The sequence below is a fragment of the Ictidomys tridecemlineatus genome, chromosome 11 (assembly GCF_052094955.1).
Source record: "Ictidomys tridecemlineatus isolate mIctTri1 chromosome 11, mIctTri1.hap1, whole genome shotgun sequence".
Lineage (NCBI taxonomy): Eukaryota > Metazoa > Chordata > Mammalia > Rodentia > Sciuridae > Ictidomys > Ictidomys tridecemlineatus.
The window spans coordinates 116,356,545-116,369,025 of record NC_135487.1 but is presented as its reverse complement, the minus strand read 5'-3'; positions in this window follow the sequence as shown (position 1 = coordinate 116,369,025).

The following is a 12,481-nucleotide window of genomic DNA, read 5'->3' as shown; positions in this document are numbered from 1 at the left end:
AACTTCTGTTGCTTTTTTTTTTTTTTTTTTTGTCTTTTGTACTGGGGATTTAACCCATGAGTCTTAACTACTCGGGTACATCTCAAGCTCTTTTTACTTTTCATTTTGAGACAGGCTCTCACTAAGTTGCTTAGGGCCTCACTAAGTTGCTGAGGCTGGCTTTGAACTTGAGATCCTCCTGCCTCAGCCTTCCCAGCCACTGGGATTAAAAACCTGTGCTACTGTGCCTGACTCAATTTCTATTCTTATTCCATGTCCTCTTCCCTTTTATCCTATGTAGAACAAAAGTATCACTGTGTTTTGTAATTAATAGTTTTCAGAAAATCAAACTTCAGGTGAGTCCTCTGTGAGGAATGGGTACTCCCTGCTGGCTTATTGACCTCAGAGAAGCCATTCCTCCTAAGTTAGAATTGTGACTGCCAGATTTCTTGGGGGTTTAGTGAGTGCCCTTTGAAGAGGCTTCCTTTTTGATGGAATATAACAGCATCATTGTGAAAAGTTCTTGCATTCAGTATTTTGAACTTTGTTGAGATTGGCCATAGATTTCTGTGATACTCATTTTTTATGGTCACATAATCAGATTTCTTATGCATATATTGTTGTAATAATTAGAATCATTAATTACAATTAATGAGTTATTGAAGGTTTACTTTATGACAAATTATATTCTTTAAAATTTAGAGAGTTTAAGATTATTAACCATTTATATTTCTTCTTTTGTGATTTTCCTATTCATTTATTTTCTTTACCCAATTTTGTAGATACATGGTCTGTTTCTCTATAAATTACAGAGTAGTAACTTCTTTCCTTTTATTTATATGTAAATTCTTTTACCATACTAATAATATATTCTTTTATATAAATTAAAATACAGATCAGCAACAAAATTTTATATCATGTATAAATCCACAAACCAGAAATAATTAATACTAACATTTAATATATCAAACCACATTTCTGTCTGCCACAATAAGTTTATGTATTTTTAAAGTTGCTTCACATTATATATGTTTACATGTTCATAAAAAACAATGAGACAAAAACTCATGCTCATTGTAGCACAAGTTCAAATAATACAGAAATACAAAGAATAAAAGTGAACGTTTCTTTTTGTGCTTACTCCCCTTAATCTTGTTCCCCTTTGTATAAGTGACCATTGTTGAAGTTTTGGTTTACATTATGAATTTATATATATTAAACTTGTAATATAATACATATGTGTAGTTTTTAAAAGACCGTACATGGGAGTATACTTTTCATACAATTATGCAGTTGGCTTATTTTGTTTAATAAGATATTGTGGAATTCTTTCTTAGGAAATATTTTCTTTTTTCAATTTTTGTTTTAGTTGTTGATGGACCTTCATTTTATTCCATATGCAGTGCTGAGGATTGAACCCAGTGCCTCACACATGCTAGTTGAGTGCTCTACCACTGAGCCACAACCCCAGCCCCAAGGGAGTATTTTCTTTTTAAGGATCATATAATATTCCATAGTACAAATACCATACCATATTTTATTTAACCAATATTTTAAATGTTTTCAAAATTTTCAATGCTTTAATAAATAACAATCTTAGATGATATATTTGATTGCTTATATGTTTCTGCAGGTTAGATTCCTAGAAGTACAATGGCTGGCTCAAAGAATATTATCACATTGTCTTTTATGTGCATGTCTTTCTAAAGTATATTAGGGTTCCCTTTTTTGACCCTCTTGAAATGTTGAGGATTCTTAAATATTGCTTATCTTAGTATAATTTAAGTGTATTATTGAGATAGTGATATAGAATAAGGAGAGAGAAATATGGAATCTTGTGGGGAAACACCCCAAAGCCATTGAAAGGCAAAATCAATCCACTGAGATGGAGAAAACACAGTTGTAAACCTTGGCCCATGTCCTGGCCCACAACCTTGGCCCAGTGGCCAGTGCTCTTGTAAAATAAGGGAAACACGCAAGTGCAGGAAAACTGCAGGAAATTGTGCAGCTCCACCCTGGATCTGCCTCCTGTCCAGCCCTAGTACAGCCCTTCTATAAATATTGGACTCTCACCCCAAGTGAGGGCTGCTTCTCACTCTTGAGACATACCCATTCTCTCTTGAATGTGTATCTACCTTCCTAAATAAACCTCTGTCTATGCCTTTGTCTGGCTCCCTTTTCCCACTTAAAAAGGTTTTCGTAGTCCCAGAGCTTTTCAGATATGGAAACTTTGAACCAGTAAGTTTCTTCGATTTTCCTTCACAGCTATCTTTGGGTAAACCCATTTTCTACCACTTTGACTTCAAATGTTACTGGAGCCTAGCCTCTTCCTACTCTGGTCAGGATGTTGTGCCTCCCAGTAACAAAAGGAAGAAAATAAAAGCAGGGTGGCGGTGTTGGGGTGGGGTGAGGAGGGAGATACAATAGGGAAGATAAGACTCCTAGAAGTGCAAGTACTCCAAGGTCCTTGTTGTCACCTGACCTTTATTTGCACTTTGTTGTCTGGATACAACCATATTGGTTACGGGAGAGCTCAAAGCAGAAGTTCCTAGAGGAGTTTTCAATATCGCTCTGGTCATACAATCAAGCCCAGCTACTAACTGTTTAGGCTCATTGAAAACCTGTCATTATACAAAAAAGAAAAAAAAAAAAACATGAGTAAAGAAACCCTAGGGATCATCAGTCAGGTTTCAGTTTAAATCACACATAAATCCCACTGCCAAGAGTGGGATTTGTTTAGTTTATCTTGGCTAAGGGTAAAGCCCCAAGCCACCCAGGAGTCCCTCAGAGATAGACACAGAGCTTTTCTAGCCACATGTTATCTTTTAAACTGAGGAGAAGAAAATTTATCTCAGAGGGCTTTCTTTAGAATTTAGAATTCCAAAAAAGAGGATGTTGGGGAGGAGGAATAGACTGGAGAAACAGCCTCCTGAGTGCTGGTAATACAGACATGTGCCCCCACGCTTAGATCTCTTATTGTACCTTTAAATAAAAGCCTTACTGGAGTATGCTCTGTGGAATCTGGTTACCTCTCTCAAATGTCCTCTTCAGCAAGTCCTCCCCTACCCACCCTCCCCACTATTATTACTCTGTTTTATTTTTTCCATGGTATCTATTATTATATTATCTATTATTATATATCTATTTGCTGCAGTCCGGCTGCAGCAAAATAACTGGGGGGTGTCGAGCAACTTGTGTACATTGATACAGCAGGAGTGGGAACCGTTTATTGTAGGACAGGAGGGGTATATATACATTCCACACAGCTTGTCTTAATTAACATAAACTCGATACAGCAGTCAACCAATAAAGAATCTCCACACTTAATGGCTCGCTGGCGTTACTTCACAAACCACTCCCTCTGGCAAAATGCCAGGCGCCATCCAGACTTGTTTACAGACACTAACATCTATTACTGCATTTTTTTGGCTCAGATATTCACATATATAGTAAAATGTAAGCTCAATGTGAGGCAAGGTTTTTGCATTATTTAATGGTATATCCCAAGGACTAGAACAAAAAGCCTTTGTTGTACGTTAATAAATAAAACTATAGTTTCTGGGTCATGTGATGTACTTCATGCTTTGGTTTGAATGTGTCCCCCCCAAAACGTGTTGGAAACATAATCACTGATGCAGCAGCATTTCAAAATGGGTTCTAATGAGAGGGTATTAAGCCACAAGAGTTGTCCTCAAATTGATTAATGCTGCTATTCTGTGAATGGTTTGTTACTGCAGCAATGGGTTCCTTATAAAAGGATGTGTTGGGCTCCTTTTTTGCTCTTTCACCCTCTCTTTGCCCTCTGCCATTGGATGAGGTGATACAGCATGAAGGCCCTCTCCAGACACTGGCTCCTCCATCTTGGATTTCCTAGCCTCCAGATCTAGGGCCTATTAAATTCATGTTAATTGTAAAAAATCTGTCCTGTAGTACCTTATAACAGCAGTACAAAGGAAGCTTTCTTCATCTTAAGAATTCAAAAAGGTAATACATTTATTACCTTTGCTTGAAATCTTATTAGGTTTACTTGGAAATTATGTTTGGATTTGGAATAAGGTAAGGCTCATTTTCCATTTATCAGTTATTCTAATATAATTAAATAAGTAGTTCACTAATTTGAAATGTAACCTATGTCATTCTAAATTGCCATATAGAGATCTTATTTGATTTGTCTATTTCTGCATCAGTAACACATTTTTACTTATTACAACTTTATAGTGTATATTGGTATACAGAAGGTCAAGTTTTCTCTAGTTCTTCTGTTTTAAGATTTTCTTTGCTGTTATTGTGCTGCTTCTCTTCAAGATGGACTTTCATAATATTATTAAGACATTTGTAGAATTACATTGTATTTATAGATCATTTGGGTAACGTTTGACATCTATATTACATCGAGGCTTCCCAAGTTATAGCTCTTTATTCATGTAGGTGATAGAATCCTCCTATCATATCATATGGACGTAGTACTGTTAGGTAGAACTTGACATAGGCAACACCATTTTGAAACATATCCTCCATCTTAGAACAAGAGTCACCTGAAGGTCACTCTGACTCAGCCTGACCTAAGCCCCAGACTATACTCCATCATCAGGCAAAAAAACCAAAATTGTATTCCATCACCATGCAAAAAAAGGAAATTGTTATCCAAGACTAGAATCCCCAAATTACCTGGTTTGACATGGAACAGTGACCACCTCAAAGAAGGGAGGTGATGTCCACAAGGCCCCTTCCCTGATAACCCCCTAGCAATGGCCTAACTGCAAAATTCCCCCACTCCCTCACTCCCCTATATCTACTCCAGGCTATTAAGGGAAGATGGATCTCATTCTCTCCTGGGCCCCCCTCCATAGGTTGGTTTGTCTTGAAGTTGAGCCATCTCTCCATTTTCTTCATTCAGTTCTTTCCTTACAGGTATCTTTTTTGCACTAATATTTGAGAAATGTTTTTCCTGCCATTATTGGCAGGAAAGAATTTCTTTTTTCTTTCTTTTTTTTTTTTGGTGGTGCTAGAAATGCATGTGTTAAAAATACAGGGGTGCCATAATGAATCAAACACACGCTCCAAAGTAACTCAGCAAGGCAAACTTTACTTCTGCAGGAGGGCATCCTACCCAACCTGCCAAGCAAGCACATTTGAGCACATTGGGTGGGCAGTCCACCTGTTTTTATCCCTAATGCAGCACTGCCCCTTGCTCCGATGGGAGGAGCTTGGGGTTTCAATCTACCTGATTGGCTAATTTTAAAATTGTGGCAGGGAAAGGAAAGGGTTATAGTTAAAATGGCTACAATTGGATCTTACATCCCAATTAACACTAAATACTATATTCCAAAAATGGACTACCAACTTGCTATTTCTCACACATGCATCAGCTTCATGCATACTAAGAAAACAATCAATCTCTAAGCCACAGTCACAGCCCCCAGGTTTATCTTTACTTTCCTAGGAAATCACATTTTATTAGTATGTGGCTCTACACTGCATTTTCTTCTATTTTTAGGTAATTTATGTGTTTATACTTACATCTCCCCTCTCATTACTAGCTTTTGGGCTTTCTTTGAGGAAGTCCATGACCCAGAAAATCAGGTGCCTTCCATTTTGGTAATCATCTTCAGAATTTGGCTCCCTCGTTTTTTGTTTTGGGTACTAGGGATTAAACTCAGGGGCGTTTTACCACTGAGCTACATCCCCAGTACTTTTTATTTTTTTATTTTGGGACTGAGTCTTTCTATGTTGCTGAGGAGCTCGCAAAGTTGCTGAGGCTGGCCTTGAACTTGGGATCCTACTGCCTCAGCCTCTGAGTCAATGGGATTACAAGCATGTGCTGCTGCACCTGGCTGGGTTTTCTTTCTTTTATCAGGATGACTTCAGTTGAAAATAACAGGAAATCATGATTCAAACTGGCCTAAACGATAAAGAAATGTGTTATCTCACATTAAAAAAAAAGTCCAGAGACAGAGTGTCTCTTTATATCAGGATTCTGGGCCTGTTTTTCTTCAATTCTCTGGGTGCTGCCCTTGGATTACCAGCTAGATGAGTACAGTGGTTCTAAGCATCATACCCAGATAGAAGGGCACTAACTATGACTTTTATGTGTTCCTTAGAATGAGAAAAACTTTCCGAGAAACCCTGCAGCAATTTCTCCATGATACTACTGTATTAGAACTGCTCATTCCTAAGTCATTCACTAAAGATTGAGAGACTGACGTTGCCAAAATAGAACTATCTTTATCATTTAAAGTTACCACCCTCCTGCTTCATTTCCTTTCTTGAAGAATCTTTTTCTTTCCTCCAGAGATAATAAATGTTGCATTTTTGGTCATTTGTTTGTTTCCTGAATCTTATGTCTTCCTAATTCTTGGTTTCCTTCCTTGCTTGCCAGGTTTAAGCATGCTTGTCAGAGGCATCCTAAGATAGGGTGCATGGGTGATACAGCAGATTCCATTGTACTGCAGTTTATAGTCACTCAGTTCACCTGAGCTGACCTGCAGATGCTGGCTGGTTCAATTTCTCCTGAGGATTAGACTGTGGTAGGGGAAATGTAGTTACTGAAAAGTCTTTAAGTGTTTAACTTCTCCTTATACAGACTTTTCAACTATCTTTTAATATATATCTGTACATGATCCCTCCAGTTCCCAAACATTTTTCAAGATCTTCCAGGTAGGTAAATCAGCTTGTTAATCGTTAACATTTCTCTCTTCAGGGAAATAAACTCGATTCCCTACAACTCAATTTTCTGTAACAACATTCAGACAGGGTCAGAGACAGGGCCAAAGACTTGGATCAGCTTGGAAAGATGAGGGCTAATTGTCAAAGAAAAGGAAATGGGATCATAACATCTCCAGAGCACTTCTCCCTCACAATAGGTTGCTAACTTCTCTGGGGTATCCCTCCTCCCGACACAAGGAGTTGCTAATGATTACCCCACTGAGCTGCTTCTTTTCTGCCTTTGAGCACTTAGGCAAGATAGAAAGAGAAGGAAGAAATGGGGAGAGGAAATCTGAGATCTATAAAAGAGACAAGACGACGCCCTCCCATGGATACCCAGCTCTGGGCCCCCTTCTCTCTGGAGAAGTCTATCTCTGTCTCTCTCTTAAATAAAACTTGCTTTCTACTCTTGCCTCCATGTTTCTCGGGTGTTTAATCTTCAACAACGGGAACGAGGACCAGGTCCTGATTTCCAGCATGACTATGATTTAAGGTCATCCCAACATCACTTCTTAGATAATAAAATATCATTGAATGGTTGAATAAGAGGAAGACATCTTTTTATCTGTTTCAATTAGGTGTGTCAAAAGTCTAGATTATTGTTCTTATCATAAATTAACTTCAGATATATATTTTTTAATTGTCCTCCCTTTGCTTTCTTTCTCATATGTTGTAATCGCCTTGATTTTTAAAAAATAAATTTTTGGGCTGGGGATGTGGCTCAAGCGGTAACGCACTCACCTGGCATGCGTAGGGTTCTGGGTTTAATCCTCAGCACCACATAAAAATAAAATAAAGATGTTGTGTCCACCAAAAACTAAAAAATAAATATTAAAAATTCTCTCTCTATAAAAAAATAAATTTTAGTCTCAGATAATATTACCTTTCTTATTTCTAATATTCCCCCCCACCACCGCATACTAAGGATTGAGCCTAGCAATGCTTTACCACTGAACTACATCCCTATCCCTTTTTATTTTTAATTTTGAGACAAAGTCTCGTTAAATTTCCCAGGTTGGCTTCGAACTCGAGCTTTTCATGCCTCAGCCTCCCAATTACATGGATTAAGGGCATGGGCCACAGCCACCCAGTACCTGGTTTAAAACTTTGTTGTTGTTGTTTTAAGAGAGGATTTGAGATGAAATTTTAGAGTAGTTTTGATTCGTATTTCTCTAATTACTAGAGATACTGAACATTTTTTTCATTTACTTGTGGATCGCTTGTATATCTTCTGAGAAGCATCTGTTCAGTTCCTTAGCTCATTTATTTATTGGGTTGTTTGGTTTTTTTGGTGTTAAATTTTTTTAGTTCTTTATATGTCATGGAGATTAGTGCTCTATCTGATGTGTATGTGGTAAAAATTTGTTCCCATTTCATAAGGCTCTCTCTTCACCTCATTGACTGTATCTTTTGCTGAGAAGAAGCTTTTTAATTTGAGTCCATCCTATTAATAATTCTTGATTTTATTTCTTGCTCTTTAGAAGTCTTGTTTAGGAAGTCTTGTTAATCCAACATGATGGAGATTTGGGCCTACTTTTTCTTTTATTAGGCATAGAGTCTCTGGTCTAATTTCTAGGTCCTTGATCCACTTAGAGTTGAGTTTTGTACGTGGTGAGAGATAGGTTTTTTAAAATTTTCTAAAAAAAATTTTATTTGTTATATGACAACAGATGCATTACAATTCATATTACACATAGAAAACACAATTTTTCATATCTCTGGTTGTACACAAAGTAGAGTCACATCCTTTGTGTCTTTGTATATGTACTTAGGGTGAGATAGGGGTTTAATTTCATTTTGTTACATATGGATTTCCAGTTTTCCCAGCACCATTTGTTGAAGAGGCTATCTTTTCGCCAATGTATGTTTTTGGCACCTTTATCTAATATGAGATAATTGTATTTATATGGATTTGTCACTGTGTCTTTATTTGGTGCCATTGATGTACATGTCTATTTTGGTGCCAATACCATGCTATTACTATAGCTTTGTAATATAGTTTAAGGTCTACTATATTGTAGTACAGTTTAAGGTCTATTATTGTAGAAATACATTGATTTTTGTGTGTTCATTTTATTATACATTGCAACCTTGATGGATACTCACTTATTCTAGGTGGTTTTTTTTTAATGGATTCTTGAGGGTTTTTTTTTTTTTTACTTTTTAAATTTATTTAGTTGTTTTTTTATTTTACGTGATGCTGAGAATTGAACCCAGTGTCTCACACATGCCAGGCAAGTGCGCTACCGCTGAGCCACAGCCCCAGCTCAGATTCTTGAGATTTTTCTATGTAGACAATCATGTTGTGTACAAGAAGGGGCTTATAATTTAATTTATTTTTAATCTGTGTGCCTTTTCTTTTCTTACCTCACTGGACTAACTAGAACTTTTAGCTGTTTTTGATGAGAATAGTGAGACCTAGTCTCAAAATAAAAAATAAAAAAGGGCCAAGGATTTGGCTCAGTGGTTAAGCATCCCTGGGTTCAATCCATGATACAAAAAAAAAATATTCTCTGGGTAATGATGTTATAATTAATAATCTAATATTTCTGTATTACCACACAAAACAGATACTTATAGGAATTTTCTGTCAGATTAGAGGCAGGCCATTGACACTAATTTTCTCAGTTACACACGTTGGGGAAAGAAGTCAGTGGTTCTGCTAGATATCCTACTTCAAAAAGGAAATTGAGGGCTGGGGCTCTAGCTCAGTGGCAGAACACTGATTCAATTCTAGCACTACATAAAAAATAAATTAATAAACAAAGATATTGAATGTCCCTCTACAACTAAAAACTATTTTAAAAAAAGGAAATTGAGAGACTTATTTCAACTAATTAACAACTTACATCAACCAATCTGTCGGGAGCTGAGAGCTGGAGGCGGTGCCCTGTGATGGCAGTCTCAAATAAAGCTGCAAAGAAAAGGAAGATAAACCTTCATCTGGGGCTCCAGCAAGAACCTGCCTGCCAAGAGTGGTGCAGTGGCACATGCCTATGTCCCAACTACTTGGAAGGCTGAGGCAGGGGATCTGCAAGTTCAAGGCCAGCCCCAGCTCACTTAGTGAGACCCTGTTCCAAAATAAAAAAGGGTGTGTGTGGTGGGTGGGGATGTGTCTTAGTGATAGAGTGCTCCTGGATTCAATTCCCAGAACTGAAACAAAAACAAACAAACCAACCACTCTGCCTACCTCTGTGACATGCCAGTTTAGAATAACTCTGTTAAGCTGTTTTGTTAAGCAAACCTGCAAAACATCACAAACAGAATTTTAAAAAGGCACCTTTAACAAAAATTGTCTATGACCCAAGAACTTCAAGCAGTTTTGATTTTCAAAGGAAAGAGCCCAGGACACTATCTTCCATAAAGCTTCTTAATTCCCTTTTTTACTGCCAGCAGTCAAGTTGAAAGAATAGTTCAGGAAACTGTCTTATAGGAATATGTAAGTTTTCTATATGAAAATGAGACATACATGGCAGCGAGATGAGATTCCCATACTTCTAGGGACTGAGGGTAAAAGTTGGCCTTTTAAAGAACTGGGAGTCACTCTCTGAAGCACAGACAATTGAGTGAGACCTCTGGTGTGTGGGAGAGCTGAAAGCATCTTCATCATGATTTCTGGATGTGTATTCTGAAACTTTAACTATGAGTGCAATTGGTGTATAGAAAGGAACATGTTAATTCATGTCTGACTTGTTCACCAGGGTGACCCAACATGCGTTCTAGCGTGTTCTTTCTTTCTCATTTCCTTTCCCCTTCCCTGGTCCTCCCTTTCTCTGCCCTTCCTTTCTTCTCTCAGAAGAAATAAACAAATCAGATCAAATATGTGAAGAATAACTTCGTGTATTGCAAAACATTTTCAAATCTTAGGAATTAGATGAACGATATCACTACAAATTCCAATACTATGCACTAAGCCATGACAGTATTCAATAGCCACAGGGCTGCTATAGATAATAAAGGAATGTGTGTGTGTGTGTGTGTGTGTGTGTGTGTGTGTGTGTATGTGTATGTGCATGCGCGCGTGCATTTTGTACTGGGGATTGAACCAAGAGACATTGTACCACTGAGCTATATCCCCAGACCTTTTTATTTTTTATTTTGAGACAGGGTCTCACTAAGTTGCTGAGGCTGGCCTCAATCTTGTGATTCAAGTCACTGGGATAAGAGGTATGCTCCACCATGTCAACCTTCAAGGAATATTATTTATAAACACATTATGTCACATGGCATGGTGGCTCACACCTATGATCCTTCAAGAGGTTGAGGCCAGTTCAAGACCAACTTAGGCAATTTAGCAAGACCCATTCTCAAAATATAATAGAATGGATTGGGGATATAGCTCAGTGGCAGAGCACCCTTAGGTTCAATCTTTGGACCCCAAATAAACAAAGATTAAAAAAAAAACTTTGTGTTAAGAAAACTGACAAATGGGATAGTCACAAACTATCCAACCTCATTTATGAAGTGTGAAAGTAAAAGTATTAACCTAAAATTTTTAGGATTGAGGAGTTTCTGAAATAAAAGGATTTATTGAGCCATTGTAAATGTTAGCCAAAACAAAACAAACAAACAAACAACAACAACAACAACAAAAAAAAACCCTGCCTGGGTCCTAGAAGAAATTCCCATAATTACCAGCATCAGTGCAAGGTAGCAGTAGGAAAATGTCTGCCAGACCAGAAATAAGAGCGTTTATTTTGCGATGAAAATTTGGGGAAGAAAGACTTAGGTTGTTTACATTAAACCTGCATTGGCTATAGGTTATGTTTACATTAAACCTGCATTGGCTATAGTGTATGTTGAACAACTTTTTGTTACTATGACCTAAGTACCTGACATAAACCATTTAAAGGTGGAAATATTTATTTTGGTATATGGTTTCAGAATGAAGTTTCAATCCATGTTGGTGTAGCTCCATTGCTCTGGGCAGAAACATCATGGCAGAAGGCATGATGAAGAAAAGTGTTCAGCTCATAGCACGTAGGTAGCAGAGAAAAAAAAAAGAGAGAGAGAGAGAGAAGGAGAGAGAAAAAAAGCACAGGACAAGATATAGTCCCAAGGGCACTGGCCCCTGGGACCCACTCACTTGTACTAAGTCCCACCTCCTACACTTTCCACCACCTCCTAAAAGTCCAAATTATAAATTCCTCAATGAATTAATCCACATATGAGGTCAGAGCCCTCATGATCCGTTCATTTCTCTGAACACTGCTGTTTTGGGGGGACCAAGTCTTCAACACATGAGCCTTTCGAAGACAATCCAGACTTAAACCATAATAGTGGGTGAGACTGTGAAGTGGAGGTAGTGAAGCTTTGGGATAGAATCATCCATAAGAAAAAGCTGTTGCTTTTTTTTTAACCTAGTAAATTACACCTCTTCTAAACAGTTCATTCGTCAGAATTTGATGAATGGGGATTATAAAGATTTTCAAGCAAGATCTTCAGAGACCTTCTTGCTTTCTACATTGAGAGTGGGATCCTATAAGAACTGATGCAGATGGTACAGGGTACCTAGATGATGCTTCTATCTAGGGATGACATTATGGGTAGGGCAGTTAAGGAGAAGGGGTAGCCTGGGAAGGGAAAGATTTTTGTGATTTTAAAGAAGTACCTTATGTAACCCTGAGGTTCTCTGTGCTGTGGGACTGTTAAGGGTGAAGGTCCATCTAAACACATTTCATTTATTGAATTTTTATTAGGACTGGTTAGATTTTTCTTCCTCTTTGAGGCTGCTGGGTCTTTCATAACACATCAGCTGCAGGGCTTACTGCCTCACTGCCTTCCCCCCACCCCACAC